The following is a 25,492-nucleotide window of genomic DNA, read 5'->3' as shown; positions in this document are numbered from 1 at the left end:
GGCGCGTCTGTGTTATAATTTTGAGCTCCTCGAGGTCCTGAATGATCATCGGGTTAATTTGAAGTGAAACAGAAAATAACAGAATAATGTTTTCTATTTTTTATGTAAAATTATTTATTAATAACTTGATATTATGTTTTATAACCTGAAGCAAATTACAATATAAAATTCAGCTAAAATTCAGGAAAGTCTATCTAAACTTTGTTTGAAAATGCTATTTTGCAACAGGACTCGGGCGAACTCAAAGAATAGCCTAGAGCAATATTTGATAACGCTATAAATAAAGCCCAAATTCTTAACTAGTCTCCACTGATGGATTAGTGTGATGCATAGAATACCTTACGTGAGTTCTCATATCTCGGATGTTTGCTGGAGGTCTTCACGTGTTGTGTTCTTTTTTTGTGAGATAGTTTTAGCGTTATAAATTATCCGGAAAATGCTCGCACATGGTGTTTTGTCGATGTGGGATTGCTCGGGGGGTGATGCATGTAGTCCGTTAGACTGGCTCCAAAATTGAGGGGAATCCTCTGAGGATGATTCTGCGCAATTGTGGACAATATTTTTGGGGATACAGTCACGCCGGCAGCATGTGGTGCATGCTAAACATTCCGCGCGTTCCTCTACAAAGCTCAGAGCAGCAAAGCTCATCAGTTCGACGGAAACTGTCGTGCCGATAGGATCGTGCTCCATTGAAGTATTTTGGGCCAGTATCCCATCAACGTGTTCGTATGAATTTATCACATTGTGGGGTAAATTGAGACCCAAATCGATTTGCTATTTGTTGTCACAGTGTGTTTGTGTGATTGATTTGTTGGGGGTGAATTAGAGGATTACAGTGGATTTGCATTGAGGCGTTGTTTGTGGCCAAGGAAGAACTCTCAAGACACCAAGATCGAAGAACAAAATAGTGGTAAAAAAAAGTGACAGACTAATTGTTGATGGATTGTTCTTCCAATTGGAGGCATTTTTTTGTGAGAAATATCTGCTAATTTTCTGTGATTGTTTTCTGCTGATTTCTGGAGGGATTGGTTTTGTATTTGTGGCACAAAGGTACGAGCATGAAAATGAATTAGCAAGAGAAAACTGAAAGGATTTTCAGTGATTAAGTATGTGATTTGAGTGTTTTTTATGTTTTTCTTAAAAAAATTACAAATAAAAATCAAACTTTCCCTTTCGAAATCCATTAAACCCATTTCATTTGTTCCTCAATGGATATTCTTCTTCATCCCATCATGCCTTTGAGGATCTGTTGCGGAGCTAAGAAAGAATAATGGGCACAAAAAAAGCACTTAAAATATTTATAGGAGAATTTCTCAGCGAAAAAAAGGGCCAAAGAATAAAAGACCGGTGTGCTAGAGAGCAAAAGAATTTTAAGCGGCAGTGTTTTGTGTGCTTGAGAAATCAATGGGAAGTTTTTGGAGGAAGAAATTCGTGGTTGTTGAATTTCTTCTTATATTCACACAAAAGGAAGAGAAGGAGCAAGAATAAAAACCACCTACCCTCTCAATCAAATAGGATTTCAATCGAGAAAAAAAAAGAAAATCATACCCTCACACCCATTTCCCAAGTGTCACAAGTTGTAACCCAAACGGAAGATTTTTTTTCATCCACCTTTCGACCCCCTGAGAGAAAATTCATCAATTGATTTCTCAACTTGTTCAATCACACACTTCACACCCCAACAACTTCACCTCACCCTGTCCCCACCTCACTGAAAACCTCCAGAAAACCAATTTTAATTCTTTTCTACAATTGTTTGTATTTGTCTTTCACTTTCATTCAACAATTAGAAGATTGTTTTTTAATTAAAAATCCAACTTTGCAGACACCAGATGGACTCTATTTTTCATCACTGGACAGTTAATTGTATTTTATTTTCAATTGATTTCTCTGTAAGAGGATTTTTCTTTGCACAATTCCAGAAAAGTTGAAGAAAATATAGACCACCCACAAAATTTAATACCATGCCACTCAACAAAAAATTATATAGCATGAGAATTACACTGCGACGTGAGAAAGTCATGAATTTCAATGAGACGCAGAATATTGCTGAATATTTTCCTTAAATGAACTTTAAACGATACACCAAGATGTATATAAATGATATTGGGGTAGAAATGCGGCAAAAGAAAAAAGAATTTCACTGCTACAATATTTCAAAGTTTATGGAAATTGGTGCAACTTTAGGGTAATTTGGTCATTAGTCTTCGTCGGAGAGTTTTTATTCAATGAAGAACTGCAAAGACTGCAATATGCAAAGCATTGCAACAATTTATTTAGATTTAATGTTCATGTTGTTCCACTACACAAATGTTGGACAAGGGAGGTTGAAATCCTTTTAAATTGAAAACCATTTTTTTTTAAACATTTATGCTCTTAAGAGTAATGTAAAGAACAAAATTTATGCAGTATTTTCTAAAATTTCAATTGAAATTTTTTTTTCTAAAATTTTCTCTTGCGATTGTTTTTGGAAAATCTGTCGACAAAAACAACAAGTATTGGCAAACTTACATTCCAAAAACCATGTTAAAACGTTACATCTTTGCAGAACACTTTTATCACTTGGAATAACAGATAATTCTTTCCGGAGCTTCCGGCTCGGGACTCCATTCCTTGGACTGATTCCAATGCCCCAACGATTTACAGTTTCCTAATTGGATTAATCATCTTTGATATCGATTGTTTCTAAAAGTACTTGTGCTATAAAAGAATACTAATTCTGCATTATTTGTATAGGAGTAATAAAAAATGCGAAAAATAGTATTTTCATAGCAAGTCTATTAGGGTGGAGGATGGAGTAACCATTTATCGCCATATTTTGGAAAAAGAGGCATTAATTTTATTATAACTTTTGAACCCTTATTACAAGATAACTCAAAACTGACACAAAATTACTTAGACGTATTGGCTCTAGATTCGTGAAAACAAAATAGTCCCACAATTTAACGCTGAACTACTTAAAAACCTGATTCTTATTAACAATGCAAAAATAACCACTTCGTCGCTACTTTTCACCACTTTTCGCCAGTTTTGTAACCACTTCTCGCCACCCACTAAAAAGGTCCAAATGTTGTAAAAACGAATAGTTGGAATCAATTCCAGAATATTACCACTTTTCACAATGCTTCAATTTTATATAGTGTAATTAAACATTCAATGAACAAATTATTTATCCAGAAAGGTATATTTTGCTTGATGAAAATTTGATGGCTCTTAGTATATTTGGTAAGAAATATTGAATTCGATGGACTTGCTTAAAATATTGCTCTTAAAAATGCTGAAAATCGTCAATCCAAAACGAATAGCTATTAGGGTAAGTGTGCCAAATTTCGGCATAGTTGCATGCAAGCGCCAAAGTCTCAAGTTTGATATGTAATATCTTTAATAGAAATTGATTTTTTTTATTCCTTTTACTTAAGGAATGTTGCTTAGAATCTTGTAGACTTTATTTACTCTAAAATCATGCTAAATACATTTTAAAATGAATAAAAATGTAGACATAGCTTTGGTGCCCTATTTCGGCCATCTTCATTCTCATAGTTCCTTGCCCTTCAGGAATTCTTCCAATGCCTTTTTCACGTCATCTCGTTTGTCGAAGCTACATTTTTTTGTTAATATTTTGCATTGTATAATCTCTAGACTAGAGTATGTAAAAACTAAAAATTCATGGAAATTGGAGGAACAAAAAGGTGGCCGAAATTGCAAACTGTCCGGAATTTGGCACACTTACCCTATTTTTCGACTCTATACATAGCAGCAGTAAAAATACAAAGAATTTTGCGGCTGATTTATTTCAAAAATCGCGAAAAATAACGATTTCAATATAAGTGGCGAAAAGTGGTGATTCCACCCTACCGATACTTTACCGTTTCATTACCGATTGTGACTGAGCAGTCGAGTTAGAAATTTCAAGACCTTTCAAATAAATCCTAATTTGACCAAATCGGGTGAAAATTAGGCGCTCTAAGTTAGTTGAGCTTTGTCTCTGAATAATTCAAGATGACGGTTTTTCCGGCTAAAAGATGCCTATGGCCGAAATGGTCAGCTGGACTAGCTCCAAATATATGCAAAAATTAACGAAATCCCCTAGGCCAATTTGGGGATTAGTAAAAAAAAAACATGGTTTGGGAGGAGATGAAAGGTGTGGTCACGAGTTGGGTAAATTAGTTCGCTAGAGAATGTTGCCTTGTGGCGGAGTAACCTAAGACCGGTGTTCAATATATTTCATCGTTTAGAATCCAGCATGGTAAAAAGTTGAAAAAATGGATTCCGGAAACTGCTCATATGAAGTTTAAAGTGTTAAAATTTAATTTCAGTAAACTCTAATTATTTATTATCGATCAAGGGGTTTCTCTTAATTACGAATTCGAAAGAGGTCTAAATTTTTTATTGCTTAAATAGGTTGATAAAAAAACTATAAACTAAACGAAACTAAACTAAATTTTCAAAGATGCCAGAGACGAAAGCGAAGGAACGTTCAGTGTTCGGGCAGGCATCCAAAATTTTGAAGTGCGTTTTATCCACTTTTCGTGTGTACGATTTTCACGAATTTTCGGGAAAGATAGCAAAAAAAAACTTATTCTTCGAATGAAACGAATAAAGTCTTATTCTTTTCATAATTTAATTCCTTTCTAATTAAACTAAAGATATTCTTGAAAACATCTTTTTTACCTTTTACATCACATTAAAGTCAAAATTTTGTCTAAAAAATGCATTTTTTTTTAAAGACAAAGAACTTGAAAAAAAGATCAAATTTTAAAACTTTCTTCTGATTTTCTTTAACTATAAAATACATTTATGAAAATTATTTGATTTGGATTTGATTATTTTATTTAAATTGCGAACTGAATATTTCCCGCCAATTTTGATTTGCTTTGACGAGGCAGTACAATGAAGAATCTGTTGGCCCGCCATTTTGTAATATTTTTTTTCGAAAAAAAAACTTTTTAAATACGTATATAGCAAAAATTCCATAAAGCTCAGTTTTTTTCTTTATCTTCAAGAAATTACGAGAAACAACTTACTTTTGACCTTCTAATTCAGGTTACCCCATTAATTACAGGCTAATGTCCAGTTTTAACTTACCACGGATTGAAAGATCTTTCTAAAGTCAAATTTGACCTAGTTTCGTGAAAATACGCTGTCTAGAGTCTTTTCATTTCTTGACCTTTAAAAACGTTAAATGGGGAATGATTCAAGGTCATTGTATAATATGGACAAACTAGAAATGTAAGATGTGGAAGATTAATACGGTAAAATATGCTTGTAAAATTTGGGTAAAGGGGAGATATTCAGGGAAAATTCTTCTTTTAAATAGAACAACGATTTTAATTCATAAAATGCAATTTATGTGTGAAAAAGTGCGTTTTTCTCCGACAAATTGAACAGGACTCTATATTATTTGTTTTACTCATCTGGTTCTACGTTTTCAGTGAAACCATTCCAAAATCATTCCCACATACCTAAACCACAATAGGGTAAAGTGGTACAAATTGGACCATGGTACAAGTTGGACAATGGTACAAGTTGGACAGGGCTTTTTTCTTGATAAATTTAGTTCTTCATTTTTATTTGTATATTTTTAATGCTTTAGTTTTATAATTTGGTTCCTGGTGCCTAAAAGAATTAGTACTATTTTTATCAAGAAAAAATCCCTGTCCAACATGTACCGGCGAATTGTCCAACTTGTATCACTTTGCCCTAAATAAAATAATTCTTCAAGAAATCATTCTCTAAAATAGAAAGTTTGTGACTTTTTTTCTTAAAAGTTTTTCAAAAACATGCTCTCTTGAAATGTGAAGGAGAATTTTCTCTTGAATTTGCTAACATTTTAACAAGATTCGCTAACCCGATTTAAAAACCTGTCTGCCTTTATGAATATTCTAAATAAATTTAGGAGTTATTAAATTTAGTGAAAAATGATGTTGTCTTGGTAATTTTTTCGCCCTCTCTTCTTGGATTTAACGCTAAAAAATATTAACTTCCGGTCTTCGGAAATTATCCACAAGTCAATATTTCCTGGAGACGATACTTCGATTTCTCTCTTTCTCCTTCAAAACCATATCTTTTGGTATATATAGCGAAACGAAATTCAGTGATGTTTTCGTTTAAATACGCTTACAATTTTCATTCCTTACTCTTAACGATTTGCAACGGTGACGAATCCTTCCAGAATGGGAATTTCTCAACTAATGCATGTTTAAGCACTAATCCCTAAAAGCATATTATAAACTTATAATTTATTCAGGAATAATTTGAATTAAGGATAAGTAATTATAACGTAAATACCAAGAGATTTTCAAGCACTTGAAATTAAAAAAAAAATAATTCCTTGTTGAAATGTTTTGAGGCACGGCAAAGAATTATTTGTTTGACATATATTCCATGTTGAAATCTTCTTAGGTACTTAATTCTTAAATATCTTAGGGGATTCATAAAGGCTATTCATGGTAAGAAGTTGAAGCTTCGCTTTCTTTCGTCTTTTGGAAGATATCAAATTATAAAATTTTCTGCTTTTCTGTTTCTGCCACAAGCTCCTCTTCTTATAATCCATTAAATTTATTAAGCTAGTACTATAATTCTATTTCAATTCCTTGTACTACTTATTTTTATTAATTATTTTCTATTTAAAGGAATGACTGGAAATCTTGCTACAAAATACTCAATTTGATAATATTCAATAACATAATTAGTCAATCTTAATTAATCAAGTACACCTGCTGCACTCTTCAATAGACCAATTGAAATTGGATTAAATGAATAGGGAGTTCATGAAAACCTAGAGCTTGAATTTATAGATATTTCATGCAATGGAATAATAAAAGAGAATAAAAAATCAATGGCGTGCAATGATTCGCTATAATTTTTAAGTATATACTGTTTTTATTAGGTTCCTAAACAAATACAAAATGCGAATTCAATAAAGTTTAGGAAATACAATTGAAATATCGATTTAATTTCTGTTTTACTACCAATTCATTACCGGTTCAAATAATTAATTATTTGTAATTAATTTTAAAGCACATTATATACATAATTAAATAACAAGCCCCATTGAAAGCTTTAGTAAAAGGGAAATACTCTAAAATTCAAAATTTGTTGTAGGAATAAAAAGTTGGACTTCTTTAAATAACAGTGTTGTTGGGGGTGAATTAAAGATTAACATTATTTGCGGAACAATATTCAGTGATGTAACAAACCCTTTCAATAGGCAGTATTGTTATGTTTTTTCTTATATAAAGATTGAGGGTTGTCTACCACAAACTCTGTGAATAAATGTAAATAAGCTTATTAGATGTTTCATTTTCTAGTGATCCATGGGAGATACAAACTCGGACGCTTACATTATACTTTGAGAAAAAAAGAAGGGTGCGATTAACTTTTTTTCCTTATAACTTTAACACTTTTTAGATGTAAAAATATATCAACATTTTTTAATGTTAATTTTACACATTTTTAAGGGTAAAATTAACATAAAAAGGGTAACTGTAACCCCTAATACACCTAAAAAGGGTAATATTTACACCGATTTCGGATCAATACAGCAGGGTAAAATTAACATTTCCGGAATGTTATTTTAACTTTTTCGGATTTCTCTCAGTGTAGAATAAATGCCTCATCCCTTATCCACTGAGTTCCCTTACGATACAGGTTGAGTTATAAGTTAAAGGGACAGATAATCCTAACCGGCTTATGTAGGTGAGATTCTTAACGTGAGCTAACTCGGAGTGCATGCAAATTCGATTTAGAGCTGAAGTTGGGAGACGCCATTCGCAGTTATCTTGAATCAAATTCGTGAAATTATACAAATCTTGTATTTAAACCAAAATATCAAGGATTTGGATGGACTGGCACAAAAGTGTTATATGGGTGAAATGTAGACCAGAATGTACTCTATAATTTTGCCGTAGAACTTGAACTCATCGACTACTCAGAAGCCAAGATAAGCGAGGTTTTTTGTTTCTTAACTCGTTTTTTCATCCAGAGTGCCCCAAGTGTTCATTTGTTGAACTTCAACTATATCAAGGAATTGTTGTATTTTGTGGGACTTTCCATTTAAAACCCTATTTTAAGTGTCTTGGTGGAGTAGAGGCAGTCAAATTGGCATCTGAGTGATTTCAAAGCGTTATTATGGGAAAAATCAATTTTTTCACACTTAAACGGCAAAATCGAAGTGATAGCGTAGTCTGAGTGGAAAATGATGTATGAACGAAATGTAGAGACAAATGTGCTCTACAATTATGTTGAGGTAATCATCAAAATCGGTTCAGCGACAGTCGAGATAATTGAGGTTATGTGATATTGAAATTGGTTTTTCGACTGTGGCGCCCCTGGTGTTGGTCCCACGAAGTTCAAATGTTCTAGAAAGTTGTAGCATTTGGTGAGATCTTTCGTTTAAGCCCTCATTCATCAAAATCGGTCACATAAAACCGGAGATATGATTTTTTGAATTTCGTGAACTTTGACCCCTCATATCTCCGGTTCTATTGAAACCACAGCGCGCATACGCACCATTTTGGAAACGTCCTAGACTGGACTACAACATACTAAAATTTCATTAACTTGCACAATGCCGTTTTTGAGAAAAGTGACTTTGAATTTCGATGAATTTTGACGCTATCACAGCGCCACCTGTGGTGACTTTTTGAACTTCCATCTGAAAGTGCTCATCGAGACGAAACCAAAAAGGTAAAATTTAGGTCGATATGTTAATTAGAACCGGAGATAGAGGCCGGTCAATGTTCGAACTTTGACCCCTTATAGCTCGGGTCAGGGGTTATGGATCGACTTAAGGTTTTTTTTGTTTGATAGGTATAATCAACGGCTACAACATACTAAAATTTCAGCCCGATGCACAATGGAATTTTTGAGTTATTTAACTTTTAAGATTTAAAAATTTTCTTTTTAAAAAAAGCGCCCCTAGCGGTGGTTTTATGAACTTGCGATGTTAGAAGGGGAAGTGGCATTTCACGAGAGCTTTCCAAAAAGCCCTCACTTTTTAAATTCTGACAATTAGAACCGGAGTTATGGCCATTTTAAGAAATTTTTTTGGACCCTTATAGCTCGGGTCAGGGGGGTCGGGGGACCTTAAGTTTGGTATTGATGGAAAGCTCTAAGGCCCAGCTATAACATACTAAAATTTGAGTCCGCTGAATGCCATAGGGGCGGAGCTATTGAGAAAACAAAAAAAGGGGGGTCTTCAAAATGGCGGAAGGAGGGGTGGGGGGTGGGGGGTCTATGCACCAAGTTGCAATTTTCACCCGATATATAACCTTTGCCGAAAACCGCAAGTCGATATCTTTTTTAGTTTAGGAGCTATTAAGCTCCAAAGAGCGGCCGGCCGGCCGGCCGGCCGGCCGGGAACGTAACTTAGCCACATATATATTCGGAATCAGGAAGTGGCGAAACACATTTTGGCCAAATTTGAGGTCGATCGGACGACATGAAATTTTGTTAGGATTATAGTAGGTGAGATTTTGTTAAGAATCTCACCTAATAGAAGAGGCAAACGTTTTAAACAAAGTAATATTGAAAGAATCTTAGGGCCTTGACAGACCTGAGGCTTAGCCGAGAGACGGCTTAGCGTAATTCTATTAGAAATAATGTTCAAACTACATTTCTATCATTTTCTACTAAGTCGTCTCTCGGCTTAAGTCGTAAGTGTGTCTAGGGCATTACGAACGCCCGAAATCTATAGTTCGTCAGTCCAGCCGTTTAGATCCTAACCGGTTAGAGATAAAGACTTGAGATCTTCGGGGGACTTCACCGCCATAAGTCGAGTATAATTAGTGTAATTTTAATTCTTAGATATGATTCTAAGCTTGCCTAGACGAACATATCGTCCATATACGAAAATTACCTTGAGTTGTATCATTGCGAATGCCGAAGATGTTGATGACGTAATGTTTTTTTTTAATTTTAGCACTTGACTGATTTGATTCAAAATGCCCGATCGATCCATCCTTAAGCGCTAAAATTAAATAGAAGCTTAAGAGCAATACGTGGCAAGGTCTTCCCTGAATCTACGGTAACCCCAAATAGCAATTTTCAGTAAGATTACCGTTGGATGTATGTATTTTGGATTCCAAAATCGGGTCCTAAAATAACGATAATATTACTAATTCAATCTTGAGTAATGACCAGCGCACAATAACTTTTATTTTGTAAACATGTTTTTGACTTTTCTGTGAGACGAAAAAAGAAAGAGGAGAAAAGAAAAAAAGAAAAAGGCATTTAAAAAAAGAAATACTATAAAAGGTAACCTTTTTTTGTTTTTCACTCCATTGGTTGAGAAACTATTAAATACCAGAATGTGACAAAAATTTTACAAGATTCTTGTGTAACAATCTTGGTGAATTTGGGCCTAATCTAATAAGATATGTATTTAAATTAAAATATAACAAGATTCAATAAAAATCTATATGAAGACAGGGAGAGGTAAACATCTTGTTACTTTTCCACATAAAACAATATTTTACAAGATTGTACTAAATCGTTTGCAATTTTTTCTCAGTATGCAATTGTTTTTTGAGCCCTGTAATTATTTAACTAAGGTTCAAAAGATAATATATTTTCTAGTGAAGAAGTCTTGAAATAATTTCCGATAACCTTTAAGCAAATAATACTTTTCAAGGGAAGAAACGTACAGGCAACCATATTACTACTATCCTTCAATACTTAAATTACTACTTCCTTAAATTACTACTACAATCCTTAAATTACTACTATCCTTCATATATTATTAATATACTGCCATACTACAGATTACACTTAGAATCTTATTGCACTTCAGGTTCCCTCCTAAAGTCAAGGAAATATTTTGCAGCGTATCTTGATTTTCAAGAAATAAACTAAAGCTTAAGAGAAATTTTTAAATTTTTGGAAGGAGACGGTTTTAAACCGGTTTCATCTCTAAAACCCGGTTTTAAAACCGTCTCCAAAATAGGGCGATTAACCGGTTAACCGTTCTTGGAATCACTAATCCTGGCAACCTCTAGAGTATGCAATTGAAGTGTACAATGCAATTGGTTAAGGTCGTATAGCAAGTCAAGCAGAGCATGTGGCCTCTTCTAATGGCTTAGTTGGTAGAGCACTCGTCTTAACGAGCAGTCTCCAGTTCGATCCTGGGTGGAGGCAGGAAGTTTTCCTGTCTCAACTCCAAAGAAGACTGTATGATCTAAGTGTCACATGCTCTAACTGACAATTACCTGGACTTACAAATGGGTTCAAATCGATTTTAAACCGGGATTGATAATGCTGGAAAAACAGGGTACATAAGACTTGCTATTTAAATATATTGCCATAGGTCAGATTCATTAAAGGGAAATGGGAAAAATATGAAACGTTAATAGTCAGAGCATGTGCGAAACCTGAAAGCCTTCCTCAACTTTTTTTGAAAAAAATATTTCAAGTTTCTTCGTTTCTTTTAGAGGATTCTTAAAATTTCCCAGTTGTCCTTTATTCGTTATAATTCAATGACCAAAGAATCTTTTATTTTGATCTAATTAAGTTGATTTCTACATCATATTGTTGTTATAAACATAAAGACATAAATACATTCATTCAAAACATTCCAAAGCTTAGTGAGAAAGCCTAATCGATTACACCTATTGATTTCTGCTCAAGTGATTTATTGTATTACAGTGAAAGCAGCATGTATGATTGGTTTAGCAGTACAGTTATTCATTGGAGCAAATGCAGAAGCATCTAGTTCTAACCACCATTATAGAAACATGGCATGGATTTTCTTGTGTATGTTGGTGGTAGATGTTATTGTATAAAATCTTGGCACATTTTCCCATAGTGAAATTGTTAACTCACATACATTTTATAATCAAATCTCTCTGTGATCTCTCATGGGATGGATGAAAATGTCTCGGCACATCTCTCCTACAATGCTTCATCGTTAAATAGTACTTTGGATTGAGAAAGAGGCCGAGAAGGAGGCTAATGACTTTCTTGCGTAAAGTCCCATAAATCCCAGAGGATGGGGGAAAAATATTCCCATTATGATGTTATGCGCTTTAACTGATGAACTTTTGATGATTGCGGATGGAGCTTTGGCAAAGGAAAGGTTTTTTTTCGGTTGTAGTTAGTTTGGTGAAATCGTGCAAATTGCACTTAACACAATGGATGGAGGATTTAAAAGTTATGCCTCAGCGTGTGTTGACATGACTAAAGAGAGGACGAAAGGATGTTTTTGGCATTATTATTGCCTCTCAAATCACTTTAGTTACTTCGCCATCCAAAGGGACTCAAACTCTACTGGAAGACTGTGTATGAATTTGAGAATGAGAACCACTTATTTATGGATTCCCATTCAATGATTCACCCATGCATTTATGAATTTTATATATCATCTTCACACTCCCCAACATTTATTCCTGACCCTTTTCGCCCTTTTCTCCTTCACCCTGTCTTCCCATAAAATTCACGTTGAAAAAGAGCTTTTTTCTACTCCAAGGATTTAAAATTCTCTTCAAGTGAAAGAGTTGAGTCTAAAATCGCATTATGGTACATGTATATTATATCGTCTCACAATAAACAGTGAAGGGGTTTTCAGCTAAAATCTACTCCCATTCATTCCTCTAATTAATTATATCAAATTACTTAAACCCGAGGTCTTTTTTTTCTTTTTTATCCACCATGTCCTGCAAGAATCTTTAGTGTTTATAAATTACTCCTCTCGTAATTGAATTTGCAAACTGACAGAGCAGATTTGTCGAAGAATTTGTAAAATAAATTTCAACACATAAGCGATTTTACGTACTAAAATCCAATACTGTTGGTTAATTTATTGTTGTGTATTGCATTCGCAAATTTCACCAAATAACGTGTTTTGTGAATAATTTCGCAGTCCTTGTATGTAGATTATATGAAACGTTCTACCTAGCGATGACCTCAAACTGACAAATTGTTATTTATTCAAAATATCCCGACCATTTGGTTACAAACTTTATCACGAGGACTAAAGAAACTTTTACTTGTGCAATTCCCAGATATTCTTCCCAAAATGCAACACCGAGTGCCACAATTTAATTTAATTTTGTTCCATTTGGGAACGATGATGAAGTGAGAAGTGCAACATTAATGTTATTCCACCACAAAATATGGGGGATAGATTTATTTTACTATTCCAGCTGTTTGACATTAAATATAAATACATAGCAGACTCGAAAAAGGTTGTCGAAAAAAAAGTAGATTAAATATACTTTGGTTCATATTAATTTCCTTCAATCTCCATTGTGGTGATATAAGGTAAGTGAAGCATGTATCAACCATAAAAAGAAACAATCGCCACCCCAAAATGATTTTTAAATAGTCAAAAATGTGGCTTTAGCCCAAACGGTAAGAGATATCTTGTTCTGGACTTTGGTGACCCCCACAAAATATCAAAAAAAAAACTTTCTCATGAGCACATATTACAATTTTCTTTCCAACAGCATTTTTTCTCCTAATTTTATTTAAAAAAAAAGGTTTACCGATTTAATTTGTGTTTCAATCTCTTTTAGACATACAGGAAGTTCCGGCTCTAGTGAATACGGTTTAAAAGGATTTCGTATGAATTGTCAATTTGGAGCTAATTTATAAAATAATTTTTGAATTTCCCCTAAATGAATGTAATTATATTTTTTACGCGGTAAATTTGAAATACATTACGTCAGTTAAATCAGCATTTGTTGTAACTTCCTTTTGGCAACTTTTCAGGAGATAAAATTTTCAGTTTAGCTTTATTTTCCTATTAATTAATTATTTAATTAATTATTGGGCACTCAATGGGTCAAGTGGTAGAGCATTCGCTTTATGATGCAAGTGTCCCGGGTTCGAATCCCCTTTAGGTCACCAGGAATTTTTCTGGCGTTAAAGGTGTTCGGATTGCATCCAGTGAGCTTCTTCACTGCACTTGATTCCACGGGCATGGGACTGACAACCTCATCCCGTACAAGAAAAAATAATAATGCATGTCTAGAAATCCCCTTGCGGGAAGGCCTAGTTCCTTCATGGAATGTTGTGCCAGCATTATTATTATTATTATTATTTATTTTCCTTAAAAATGAGCCCCGAATGCGATACTTTTGAGTCAAAATAATAATAGTGGCACTAATAAACCGTAAGTTAACTCGAGAAAACCTTTATAAAATGATTTAAAAGCTGAAATATTTAGATATATGTCCGATAAAACACAATAAGATTTTATCGTAACTTCCGTAACTTCCATTGTTTATAAAGCCGTAACTTCCACTTCCAATGTATGGAGATCTTGGAACTTATGACAATTTTCAAAAATGCATTATATCAATTTCAATTATTCTGGAGATAATAAGCGCCTTTATTTGACAAAACTAGTCAATAATACTGTAATCCCTGTCCCTAAAAGCTTTTATTTCATAAATTTTATTGAAAAAATTTTGTGTGCCGCGTATAAATGATTTATTCATATGCTTTGGGTTTATTCCTAAGCTTTACACATTATTATTATTAATCGTGTTAAAACGAATAATTTTACAAAACAGCTTTACACAAGAAAAGCTGTTTTGTAAAATTATTCGTAAAAGTTTATGAATTCCTTCAGGGGACTTGCAAAATGATTGTAAATCACAAAAAAGTTCATAAAATTTTATACTTTTTCACAAATATTTCTCGTAACAGGAACACTTAACGAGGAATTTTTGATTTTTTGCAAGCGATCGTTCGTGCATTTTTTGTTTGACAAAACTTCACAAACAAACGCCAAAATTTCACAAATATTTTTTGTGTATTTACGAACATTTACGTACAAATGTTTATAAAAGAACAAAAAATGTTTGTCAAGTGTTCATGTAACGAACATTTTTTTGTGAAAAAAGCACAATCTTTTACAAACGTGGTAGTGGGTTATACAATTTACAAGCATTTTGTAGGTCACCAGGAATTCACAAACATTTACGAACAATTTTACAAAACATTTTTTTCTGCGTATATTATTTACGGATTTATAGTGTAAAGATCAATTGTTTTTTAGTATTTGGTGTATTTCCAAGCAGATTAGTATCCATATTGTGTTTATTTAAAATATTGTGATATTCTCACAAAGAATAATTTTAAATTGCTCATATGTCGGTTAAACTCATTTTGTACAATTTCCAGGGCAATTTGAGAAGATTTTCAGGCAATTTATAAACATAGTGAACACTTAAAATTAATAGTACGTATTTTATTGTTTAAATAAATTTATTTGGCAAAAAAGGCAGATTATAATAGATTTATTTCAATTTTCGTTCAATATTATCTATTTAATTATACAAAATAATTAATTTAATCAAAAAGCAGCAGATTGTATTTATTGCTCTCTCTTTGAGTTCGAGAAATGAAATGAGTAAATTAATTAAATTGCAAATTGTTTGAAGTGCATGTAATACAAATAATTCAGCAGTGAAAAAGAGTAAGTGATAAAAAAAACTTTGGGATCATCGGAACTTGATGAAAGGTCCAGTCAGTTATTTTTGATAAGCGAATATTCCATTTTTACACTGAGAAAAAAACGGGGGTGCGATTAACTTTTTTTCCTCACAACTTTAACACTTTTTACGTGTAAAAATATATCAACATTTTTAATGTTAATTTTACACATTTTTAATGGTAAAATTAACATGAAAAAGGGTAACTTTAACCCCTAATACACCTAAAAAACATAATATTTACACCAATTTAGGATCAATACTGCAGGATAAAATAGACATTTCCGGAATGTTATTTTAACTTTTTCGGATTTCTCTCAGTGTAAATATGTAAAAATATCATAATTTATATTAAAGGTGTATCAGGTGGAGATTATTAAATGTACCAATCACGATTTGTTTGCTAACCGATCTCATTGAATTCTCTGTAAAATTTAGCTTTTTACTTCTTTCCAAATCCTTTTTCACTAAAAATACGTTGCAGAATAAATCGTTTATATTTGCAAAAAAAAAACTATAAAAAGGAAAGCATTAGTGGAACAATACAAAATATTTATATAACTATAAATATTTCCTATATAAATTTCGAGAGGATTATGCGAATTGCATGTGAAATTTTTAAACTATTCTTGGAAATTTTCCCATGAAAGGTAGATGACGTGTGAAAAGCATTTTCAAAAGTAACACCCACTAGCAACAACTGCTAAAATTGTCGAGGAGCTTGGTAGAAAGTACTAGGGGATTTTCATGAGTTTTGCGAAAATAGTGATTCACTCACCACCTAAAAAAAAAATAAGAAAGAATGAAGACAAATTTTCAGGCTCTTACCATCATGGTTCTTAGGAAAAAGCAAGAAGAAAAGCAGCGTAAGATACCAAATAAGACATTTGGAGAAAATTCATTGGATTTTTTTCTTACACGGCTCCATCGTACTCAGGGGGTGAAAGTGAGACCGAGGGGTAAAAAAAAGACCAGAAAGGCAATTTGCCATGGATTCAACTGAAATCCCTCTCACGTAGCACTAAACTTTAATCTAATTTGATGTGAATTTAGACACAATACAGCAGCACTGTAAATTTTGTGCCACTTTCTCTTCTCGTTCCACCCAAGTAAATGAAACTCAACGATGTAAAAGACTAATCAATTGAACCATGAATAGTAATAAAAATGATTTCTTTCATCTTATTGAAAACACGTACGTACATAGATAACCATAGAATAGATCCAATTTAGGGAAAATAAGTGAGAAATTTTCAACACAGAGATGCTAAGGATTAGAAGTTTTAGGATATTTTGAAATCCCGTCATTGGATATAACATCAAGTATATAGAACAATATGGTGCGAATTATGAATGTTTCTCAAGGGATGGAAAATTCAATTTACTCATCTAAACTTTTCGACACACCAACATTTTGTCAAGTTTGCTTATGAAGGGATGAATTAAGCGACGGTGAGATTGAGCTAAAACCCAAACATAACAGTTTACATAATGTTTTAAGTACTGTAATTACAAGTATATGACTTCCCCGTCCTTATTGACATGCTATTCCCGTGTATGCATGAATAAATTTTAACTCACATGAATACGATATTTTAGAACAGAAAAATATAAAAAAACTGCTTGATTATTCATCCGCAAGAATTCCTATATTAAAGGGGTGGTAAAGTGTCACATGCTTTGCTTAATGCTCGAACTTGTGACTTAAATTATATACCTCAAAAGGATTTTCGCGTCATATACTGTTTACCGGTTAAAAACCGATCTAAATCGATTCGTGAATCACTTAAAAGATCCTTGAAAATGGCTCAGGATTAGTTATCGGTTCACAATCGGTGCGTTACCGGTTCAGAACCGATTGGAACCGGTTCAGTCTCATTAAGCATTACAAGACTTCCTCAACGAGCCCAAATATGATACCATTTTGTTGAGAAATATGTTCTCTAGAGCTTTTTGATTTTGGAAAACCTGTATTAGGAATGATTCAACGATCCGCCTGGGTAACCTAGGAAATATGTACCTAGGTAACCTGTAAAACATATCCGAAAATAAAAAAAAATCGCACACGCATTTTTGAGTAATCCTAAAAAAACGCTTTTGGAAGAGAAGAGAAGAGAAAGCGTGAATTGAAGCTTAAATTCTACTTTTTCATATATTTTGTATTATTTTTCAAATTACTTCTTATTATTGTTGCAATTTCATTTCTTTTACTTCATTATTTTACTCAAAAAAAAAAAACATGAATAAAATCATCAAATTTAGTTCTCCTCGAAGAATCCTCCTTTAACTTTGATAAGCGCTTCACATATTCGAGGCATCCTGTTGATCACTTTCTCCAAAATGTCTGAAGGAACTCTGCTCATGCATCCGGAAGTGCTTCCACCAAGGTTGGAACTGATGTCGGCGCCTTCTCTCGAACTAGATTGGTCGAGAAAATTCCAGAAAATTTCAATGGGACAATCGCGTGATTGGGGTGGCTAATGCATGTAGTTTAGGACCCTGCGTTTCTCTTCTTAAGAAGAAAACCTCTACAAAGCTTTGAGGAATGCTTGGGATTGTTATCCTCTTGAAAAAGAAACCCACGCCCAATAAGCCGAATGCATTGGCCACCCCAGCCACCAGATTGTAGTCTCATTGTAATTCTCTGGGATATTCTCGAGAGAAGGCGCCGACATCAGTTCCAATCTTGGTAGAAACACTTCAGGATATATGGGCAGAGTTCCTTCTGACATTTTGAAGAAATTGATCAGCAGGATGCACCGAATTTGTGAGGCGCTTATCAAAACTAAAAGAGGATACTTTGAGGAGAACTAAATTTGATGATTTTATTCATGTTTTTCAAATAAAATAATGAAGTAAAAGGAATGAAATTGCAACAATAATAAAAAGTAATTTAAAAAAATTATAAAAAAATATTTGAAAAAGTAGAATTTGGGCTGGAAATTTTGATATTCAAAGGAGAAACACCTTTCAGAACACATCACACCGGAATCCGACCACAATCCGTACCAAAAATATTCCCTCGGTATTATTTTCACTTTTTCTAACTCTTAATAATATTTATTAATAGTATTTAGCGTATATTAAATGATTATTAAAAGATTAGACCAGTTTTAGAATGTGGGGCTATTTTTGCATTTTTGTCCAGAAAGCTCATTTCTGAATGAACCTCAAATTATAAATTTTTTAGCCCATGTATTTTCTCAAATCTTGTTTAAAACTGTTCTTAGGTTTATATATGAAACTATTTCAGTCAATAGAACTGGATATTACAGCGTTTTCCCGGTCCAAACCAGGTGTATTTAAACTTACTAAGGGTGTATTTAATGTTTTGAACGGTAGTGTAGATTACACCTTGAGAATATTCAACTTTAAAATCTGTTGATAATGAAAAAAATAAAAGGAATTTATGCAAAAACCTCTAATCCCTGATCCTAAACATTTATTGCATGATAATTTGAGTTGATCCTTTATCTCCAAAATTTACAGGATAAATATTTCAAGAATTTATTTGACGCTTAAGAATAGTACAATCGCCCTGAAGACAAAAATTAATTATTGGTTTATAACCGATTCATTATTGATTTCTAACCAGATAGAACCAACGCTGAGTTAAAGTATTTCCAAAACCTTTCTAACGGGCCAATCATTTTCTAATTCAGTTGAAAAATACGCTGTTTATGTTATAATTAATCTTTGGTCTGGTAATATGTAGCTTTTAGCAGAAAAAGAGACCTCGCTTGATTTTATCTCTTTTATTCTTTCTGACGTATTGAGGATGGATGTGCACCTCATAAGCTTTTAATTTTAAATACTGAAAGAAATCCAAAAAAGTTAAAATAACTTTCCGGAAATGTTTATTTTACCTTGCATTATTGATCCGAAATTGGTGTAAATATTATGCTTTTTAGGTGTATTATGGGTTAAAGTTACCCTTTTTCATGTTAATTTTACATTTAAAAAGGTGTAAAATTAACATTAAAAATGTTGATATATTTTTACACCTAAAAAGTGTTAAAGTTACGAGGAAAAAAAGTTAATCGCACCCCCTTTTTTTCTCAGTGAAGGAAAAATCATAGGGGAAACTGGGGCACCACCAAACACGGGGTAGCACAAAATACTAATTTTTATTCCTAAACTACTTGGACTATCTCGATCATTCTTTCAGTGGACAAACATCCCTATAATTCCTATATATTACTGTAAGTCTTGTCCTCAGAAGTCGAATATCTGATTAAAAAACGCAGTGTTTGGTGGTACCTGGTGTTTGGTGGTGCCCCAGTTTCCCCTATATAGGCGGAAGGATTTGCTGCTGCACTTTACTGGGACTTGATCCTAATTCTCCTTTGAGTTCATCATTTAGCGGACTGACTTAGAAACTAGGATTGTGATCAAGCTCAAGTGTAGTGCAGCATCAAATCTTTCCGCTCGTGGGTGATTTTTCTTCAAAGTTCACAACCTGAAGAAAACGATATACATCTTCGAAAAATCGTGAAGAATTAAAGAGGAAAAATAAATAAATTTTATAAATTATAAAAAAAATGTTTTGTTGGTGAGAGGTGCTTATATTCCTTATAATAAGAGCTAGGTTGTTATAATTATTCAAAGATTCACTTATAGAGAAGCCCCCCGAAAACTTCAAGTAGCTATCTACAACCGCTTTTAAATCTTCAAAAACTTAATAGTAATATATAGACTCCCAAACATCACAAGTATGTTTTTAAAAATTGTAAAATTTGCAAAATTAAATATATATTCAAATATATATTTAAATTTGGATATGGAAATTTCTTGTTTTTAAAAAAGGTTTATGGCATATTGTCTCTTTGTGCCTATGATGTTGCTCACGAGACGAATGTCATAGAGGATTTCTAAAAAAAATGTTTTTACATGATAAACCATCAGACCAAAAGCATATTACCACATCATATTTCCTAGCATTTAATCACGCCAATAAACCACATTCCTTTTTTTCCAGAATCCCTCATTACAAAATATACCGCAAAAATATTTCAAATACTTGAAGTTATCCTCTTTCAGCCCACGAATATTAGAAATAGCTTTTTTTCTATATCAACCACAAAACTTTAACCAAACGACATATTTTCAATAGATGACGCATATTTTAGCAAAATTTGAAATACCTGAGGGAGTTATTTTGATTAAAAGTACAATAATGCAGGCGAGCTTTCATCATAATATTCTCTTTGAGCAACATATTGCGGAAAGTATACTGCTTTTTTGGTATTTTGGTTATAAAGCTACCAACTAAATGATTGACATATGCACTAGAATATGACGTGAGTTTATTAAAATATTCATGAAAATGTGAAGTTTGAGAATTAATTTGTAGGATAATGTGCTAGGCTTTCGGACAACTGTTTTTTTTTACCTGGATACCTTGCAGTACCTTGATATGCGCGCCGCATCAAATTAGTGTACTTTCCATCATATGACATTAATTTTGCCGCAAAATCAAATATATTTTTGTCTCATTTTCTCTGATAACGTTGATATTTCATTTGAAAACTTTTTGACTAAAAGCGATTTTTGAAAAGAGGAGTTTTAGATTAGAATATGCACTAGTGATGCTCAAAGGTAAAAGGTGCTCAAGGGCGCGAACCGACATTGCTCCTCAACGATGAACTGGCGCAATTGACTTTAGAGGGATGTCTTCGGTGATTGCCAGTGAAAGTTCAAAAGTTCAAAAAGTTCAAAAATAGTTGAGAAAGGTTCTCCGGAAGGAAAGCCGCCTCACACTGACATCCTGCTGCACTGAGGGAAATGGATTTGGGAGCCGGGGTTAGAATGAGGTGTTGAATATGCACCATGGCAATCGGGGTTTAGATTCACACCAAAAAAGAGAGAAAAAAGTGAAATTCACACCAACTTTTTCTTATAAAAATTAACTCTGCCAAGTGTTAGTTTTACACTGTTCATATAATCTTTGAAAAGGCATATAAAAAGTATTTTTCGTCATCCAGGACCGTCTCAAATATATCTTGGATGCATTTAATACACTTTCGTTTCATTAGAATATGAGAAAAGTATAAAAAAATATATTATTGAGGGAATTAAATTCCTATAGAAGATTTAAACCTCGTCCAGTGTTAAATTTACACTGCTAGCAGCAACGGTAAAAGACCGCAAGATAAGTGTGAAAAGTACACTTAAGCAGTGTTTTCTGAACACTATCTTGGGGTTGATGAATAAAAAGACGCTATTCATTTTTCGCATTCCTCATTTGATTCAGTCTGTTTTGTGCGTCAAGTTGAAACAGTGCTGTGTGCTGGAATTTATTTCTTTGCTTTCACGAAAAATTTGTATGAAAGGATAAACTTCTGAGTGAAAAAGATGGTAAGTGTCTAAATTTCTTTCTCATATCGCGAACAAAGTGGAATATTTGCCAGAAAAAGAAAAATTTTCCGTTTTCCTATGAAATATTTCTAGAGAATGCTCTGTCGGCAGTGACGCTTGTGTTATTTTTCTGATTAACTTCTTGTAATTATTGTATAATTAATTATATAAACTTAACCTGTTATACGATGGAAGTGAATTTTTCTGTCAGGATAAATTTATCAAATAAAAAAGAATGTAGTGACTAGATAACTTAAAATTTAGCCGCAATTACAACTAAATTTCAATTTCAAAACCGCACCTCGCTCATTTTGTTACTAATTCATTGCTTTATTTTATAACTTTTTTCACAGTTTGTGGGCGAAAAGAAACCTTATTCCAAAAAAATTTCGATGCAGTGGTAGTAAACATAAGATATCGACGTAAACACCCTGGGGTCACTGCGACTGTGGGGCAATCCAGAACCTGTGACAGTGAAAATTTTTCTGGGTAAGTGATGTGATATGTAACTTTGAGAAAATTTTGTTTCTTACTTTTTTGTCTGCATCTCTTTTAAGGCTTTCGTTTGACTACTACTAGAAAAATATGTAATAATTGCTAAAGCTATGTTCCGGATACGGTTGCGCATTTGGAAATCAGTTTTTTGTGGGCATCAAAGGAACTGTAACGACAAGGGCTCTCCTTCTAACTATCTACTTTGCTGGAGGTAAAAATTTTACTTTATTTTTTTTAGAACTTTTTTTTATAATAGTTCCAGAAATGTTCGATATTTTATTTTTGCATTATATATTGTTTTTAATATACTATTGGACTATAAGTAAAGTAAGTTCTCTTTTTTAAAGAGAACTGATTCGCTAGACTATTCATCGATCTTTTCGTATACCTGATTTTTTTTCTTTTTCTTCATGAGTTTTAAAGAAAAATTTGAAAATTTTAATTATTTTAATTGCATTATAATTGCCAATACAAGTATTAAATAGTAATTTTTGTAATTTAAACAGGTAAAACAACACCAAATGCTTGCAAAAATTAGTTTAAATTTTTTAAAATAATAATTTGATTTATTTTTTGCATTCTTTATTTTTAGCTGAGTTTTACATATCAAGTATTATTTTTTATTAGGCACATTTAATAAAGTGACGGTTAATTATTTTACCGTTCTATTGATAGAATTTTAAGTAGAACATAAAACTTTAAGTAATCAGTATTAGAAACTAAATCTATTATTCATTTTTAAAGAATGTTATATTCAGTATGTAGGTACTATTAATAACAAAAAAGAAAACAATTTGATTTGATCATATTCAACCAATTTTTTTCGCCATGAATTATCATATTATCATAAACTTAAACATAAAACTATTAAGACTTTTCAATTGTAAATTTATTTATTTTATAATTTTCATTATAAGAGTCATAAAGCAATTTTTTTGATAGTTCCAGAGAATTTTTTTCACAATTACTATACTTCGGAAGTTAGGCATTTAATATGTAGTTCTTACAAGGTTTTCTCAGTTTTTATCTTACAATGTATAGTTTCTTTTTAATATAATTTATAAATTATGTTTTCATAAGTGTTCGTATGTCGTTTTCAGATTCAAATAATTTTGATCTACACACAAGGCTTTGCAACTTGGGATCTTCGAGACAAAACAGGGCTTACAGGAAAAGGAAACTATTCTAGATTGCAAGAAAAGCCAAATCTTCAGTTTAAAATGACCACGACATTCATTGGTGTTAAAATAAAATAAATAAGAGAAATTAAAAACAAGCTTTATTTTTTTTATTGGGATGGGTGTAATATGTACACTCCTTGGGGGTAGTAATATTTACACTGTGGATGGTGCTACTATAAACCTCAACGGGGTTCACATATTTTAAATACCATTAGTGTGAAAATAACCCTCGATGGGGTTTCAAATTTATTTTATGGCGTCGGTGTAAAATCCACACCCGATGGGGTTTAATTTTTTCTATTCAATCTTTTTAACCCTCGCTTATTACCAAATTTACTACCGGAGAGGTTTGGTTGATTCGGGGTTAGAATTTGGTGTGAAAAATAACCCCCGATTTGTGCATATTTCACACCCGAATTTTTCTCAGTGTGATGATAATCTGGAACCCCATGAACTACACGATCCCTAAGAAAGACTCTGCACTGAGAGAAATCCGAAAAAGTTAAAATAACATTCCGGAAATGTTAATTTTACTCTGCATTATTGATCCAAAATCGGTGTAAATATTACCCTTTTTAGGTGTATTATGGGTTAAAGGTACCCTTTTTCATGTTAATTTTACCCTTAATAGGGTGTAAATTTAACATTAAACATATATTTTTACACCTAAAAAGTGTTAAAGTTCTAAGGAAAAAATGTTAATCGCATCCTCTTTTTTTCTCAGTGTGGAAAAACAATGTTGAGTGAGTTAAAAATTAACCAAAAAATGACCTTTATAAAATGTTAAAAAGAAATTCGTTGCAAATATAAATTTTATGCCCTTCCAGCCACTGAAGAAGATCCCCATCAGGATCGAAAGCTCTGGGCAAAACTAAGATAGTGTTTTCATCTTAGAGTGACTAACATTTTCACTGGGAATCACCGAAGACATCCCTCTAAAGACATTCCTTATGTTCTGTAATAACCTTCCAGATTTGAGAGATCAAATGTTAAAAAGGCTCTAAAGAACATATTTCTCAACTGAATGGTATCGTCTTTGAGATAGTTAGAAAGGTTTTGGATTTGCTGACAAGCCTAAACCGATTCCAACTAATTTTTATCCGAAATGTCTGAAATTCATATATATTCCTTCTAAACAATTTTGGGCGATGTTTTGAGTGATTTATAAATTGGTTAAAATGTGCTAACAATTTATCTTATATATTAAATAAAATTGCAAATGAAGTACTTGGTTCATTTTCAATTTTTTATTTATTATTCAATTCTCGGTTTTGGCATTTGTTTGACCTTTTCGAAAGACATTGTAATGAACCTCACGTCCAAGACATGTTATACAGCGTAAGACATATTCACTGAACTGGATTATTGCCTCAATGTGACCATCCCAAGTTTTTTGTGATTGACCTACACATCCAATTTATCTGACGTAGATTTCTAAGGAGTATTTGAGGAGCTAAACCATGGTCCTTGAGTGAAGTGCTGACATTTCTTGTAAAATATTTCAATTACATTTCAATAGCTCGAAGAGTGTCACGTGCTCAATTCTCTGGTGACGTGGAAGAAAGCCAAGAAATTGCCTAAGAGAGAAATTATTCCACCCCAAATCACTGAGGGCAATGTAAGTAGGAAGCACATCAGGATATCATGTTCCTTATATCACAACACTATCATTACCATCACGGTAATATTGTCACAGTCAAGTGTATATGGGGGGGGGGGGTTATAGTACTCCCCGGGTGTTTTGTCATCTTGTGAAGTCGATGAGTGCATTTGGTCCCAATCCTCCCCAACCACGTCGACAATGGCACATAAAGAGAAACTTCCACTAATCTCATCTCAGGCACTCGAGCTGGCACTGGAGTGTCAATTACCTTGTGTATGATGTTGTGTTGGCAAGGTTGGGGAGTTCTATGGATGGAGGAGGTCCTGGAAGCTGGGAATGTGATGCTGACAAACATCTTCAGTCGGTGAATGTCAAAGAAATCAACTAGGCGGGTGGTATTCGATTATACCAGCCCTTCC

General features: G+C 33.0%; 1 protein-coding gene across 1 annotated transcript in view; it reads left to right on the top strand.

Moving 5' to 3' along the window:
• Positions 1-629: 629 nt before the first annotated feature.
• The window catches only part of LOC129803927 (uncharacterized), a 153,091-nt gene continuing 128,228 nt past the window's right edge, over positions 630-25,492 (top strand). Inside the window, exon 1 of the mRNA XM_055850808.1 lies at positions 630-1,050. The gene's annotated coding sequence lies outside the window, so the exon portion shown is untranslated. The remainder of the gene's footprint in view (positions 1,051-25,492) is intronic.

The sequence above is a fragment of the Phlebotomus papatasi genome, chromosome 2, assembly GCF_024763615.1.
Source record: "Phlebotomus papatasi isolate M1 chromosome 2, Ppap_2.1, whole genome shotgun sequence".
Lineage (NCBI taxonomy): Eukaryota > Metazoa > Arthropoda > Insecta > Diptera > Psychodidae > Phlebotomus > Phlebotomus papatasi.
This window is presented reverse-complemented; position numbering and strand designations above follow the sequence as displayed.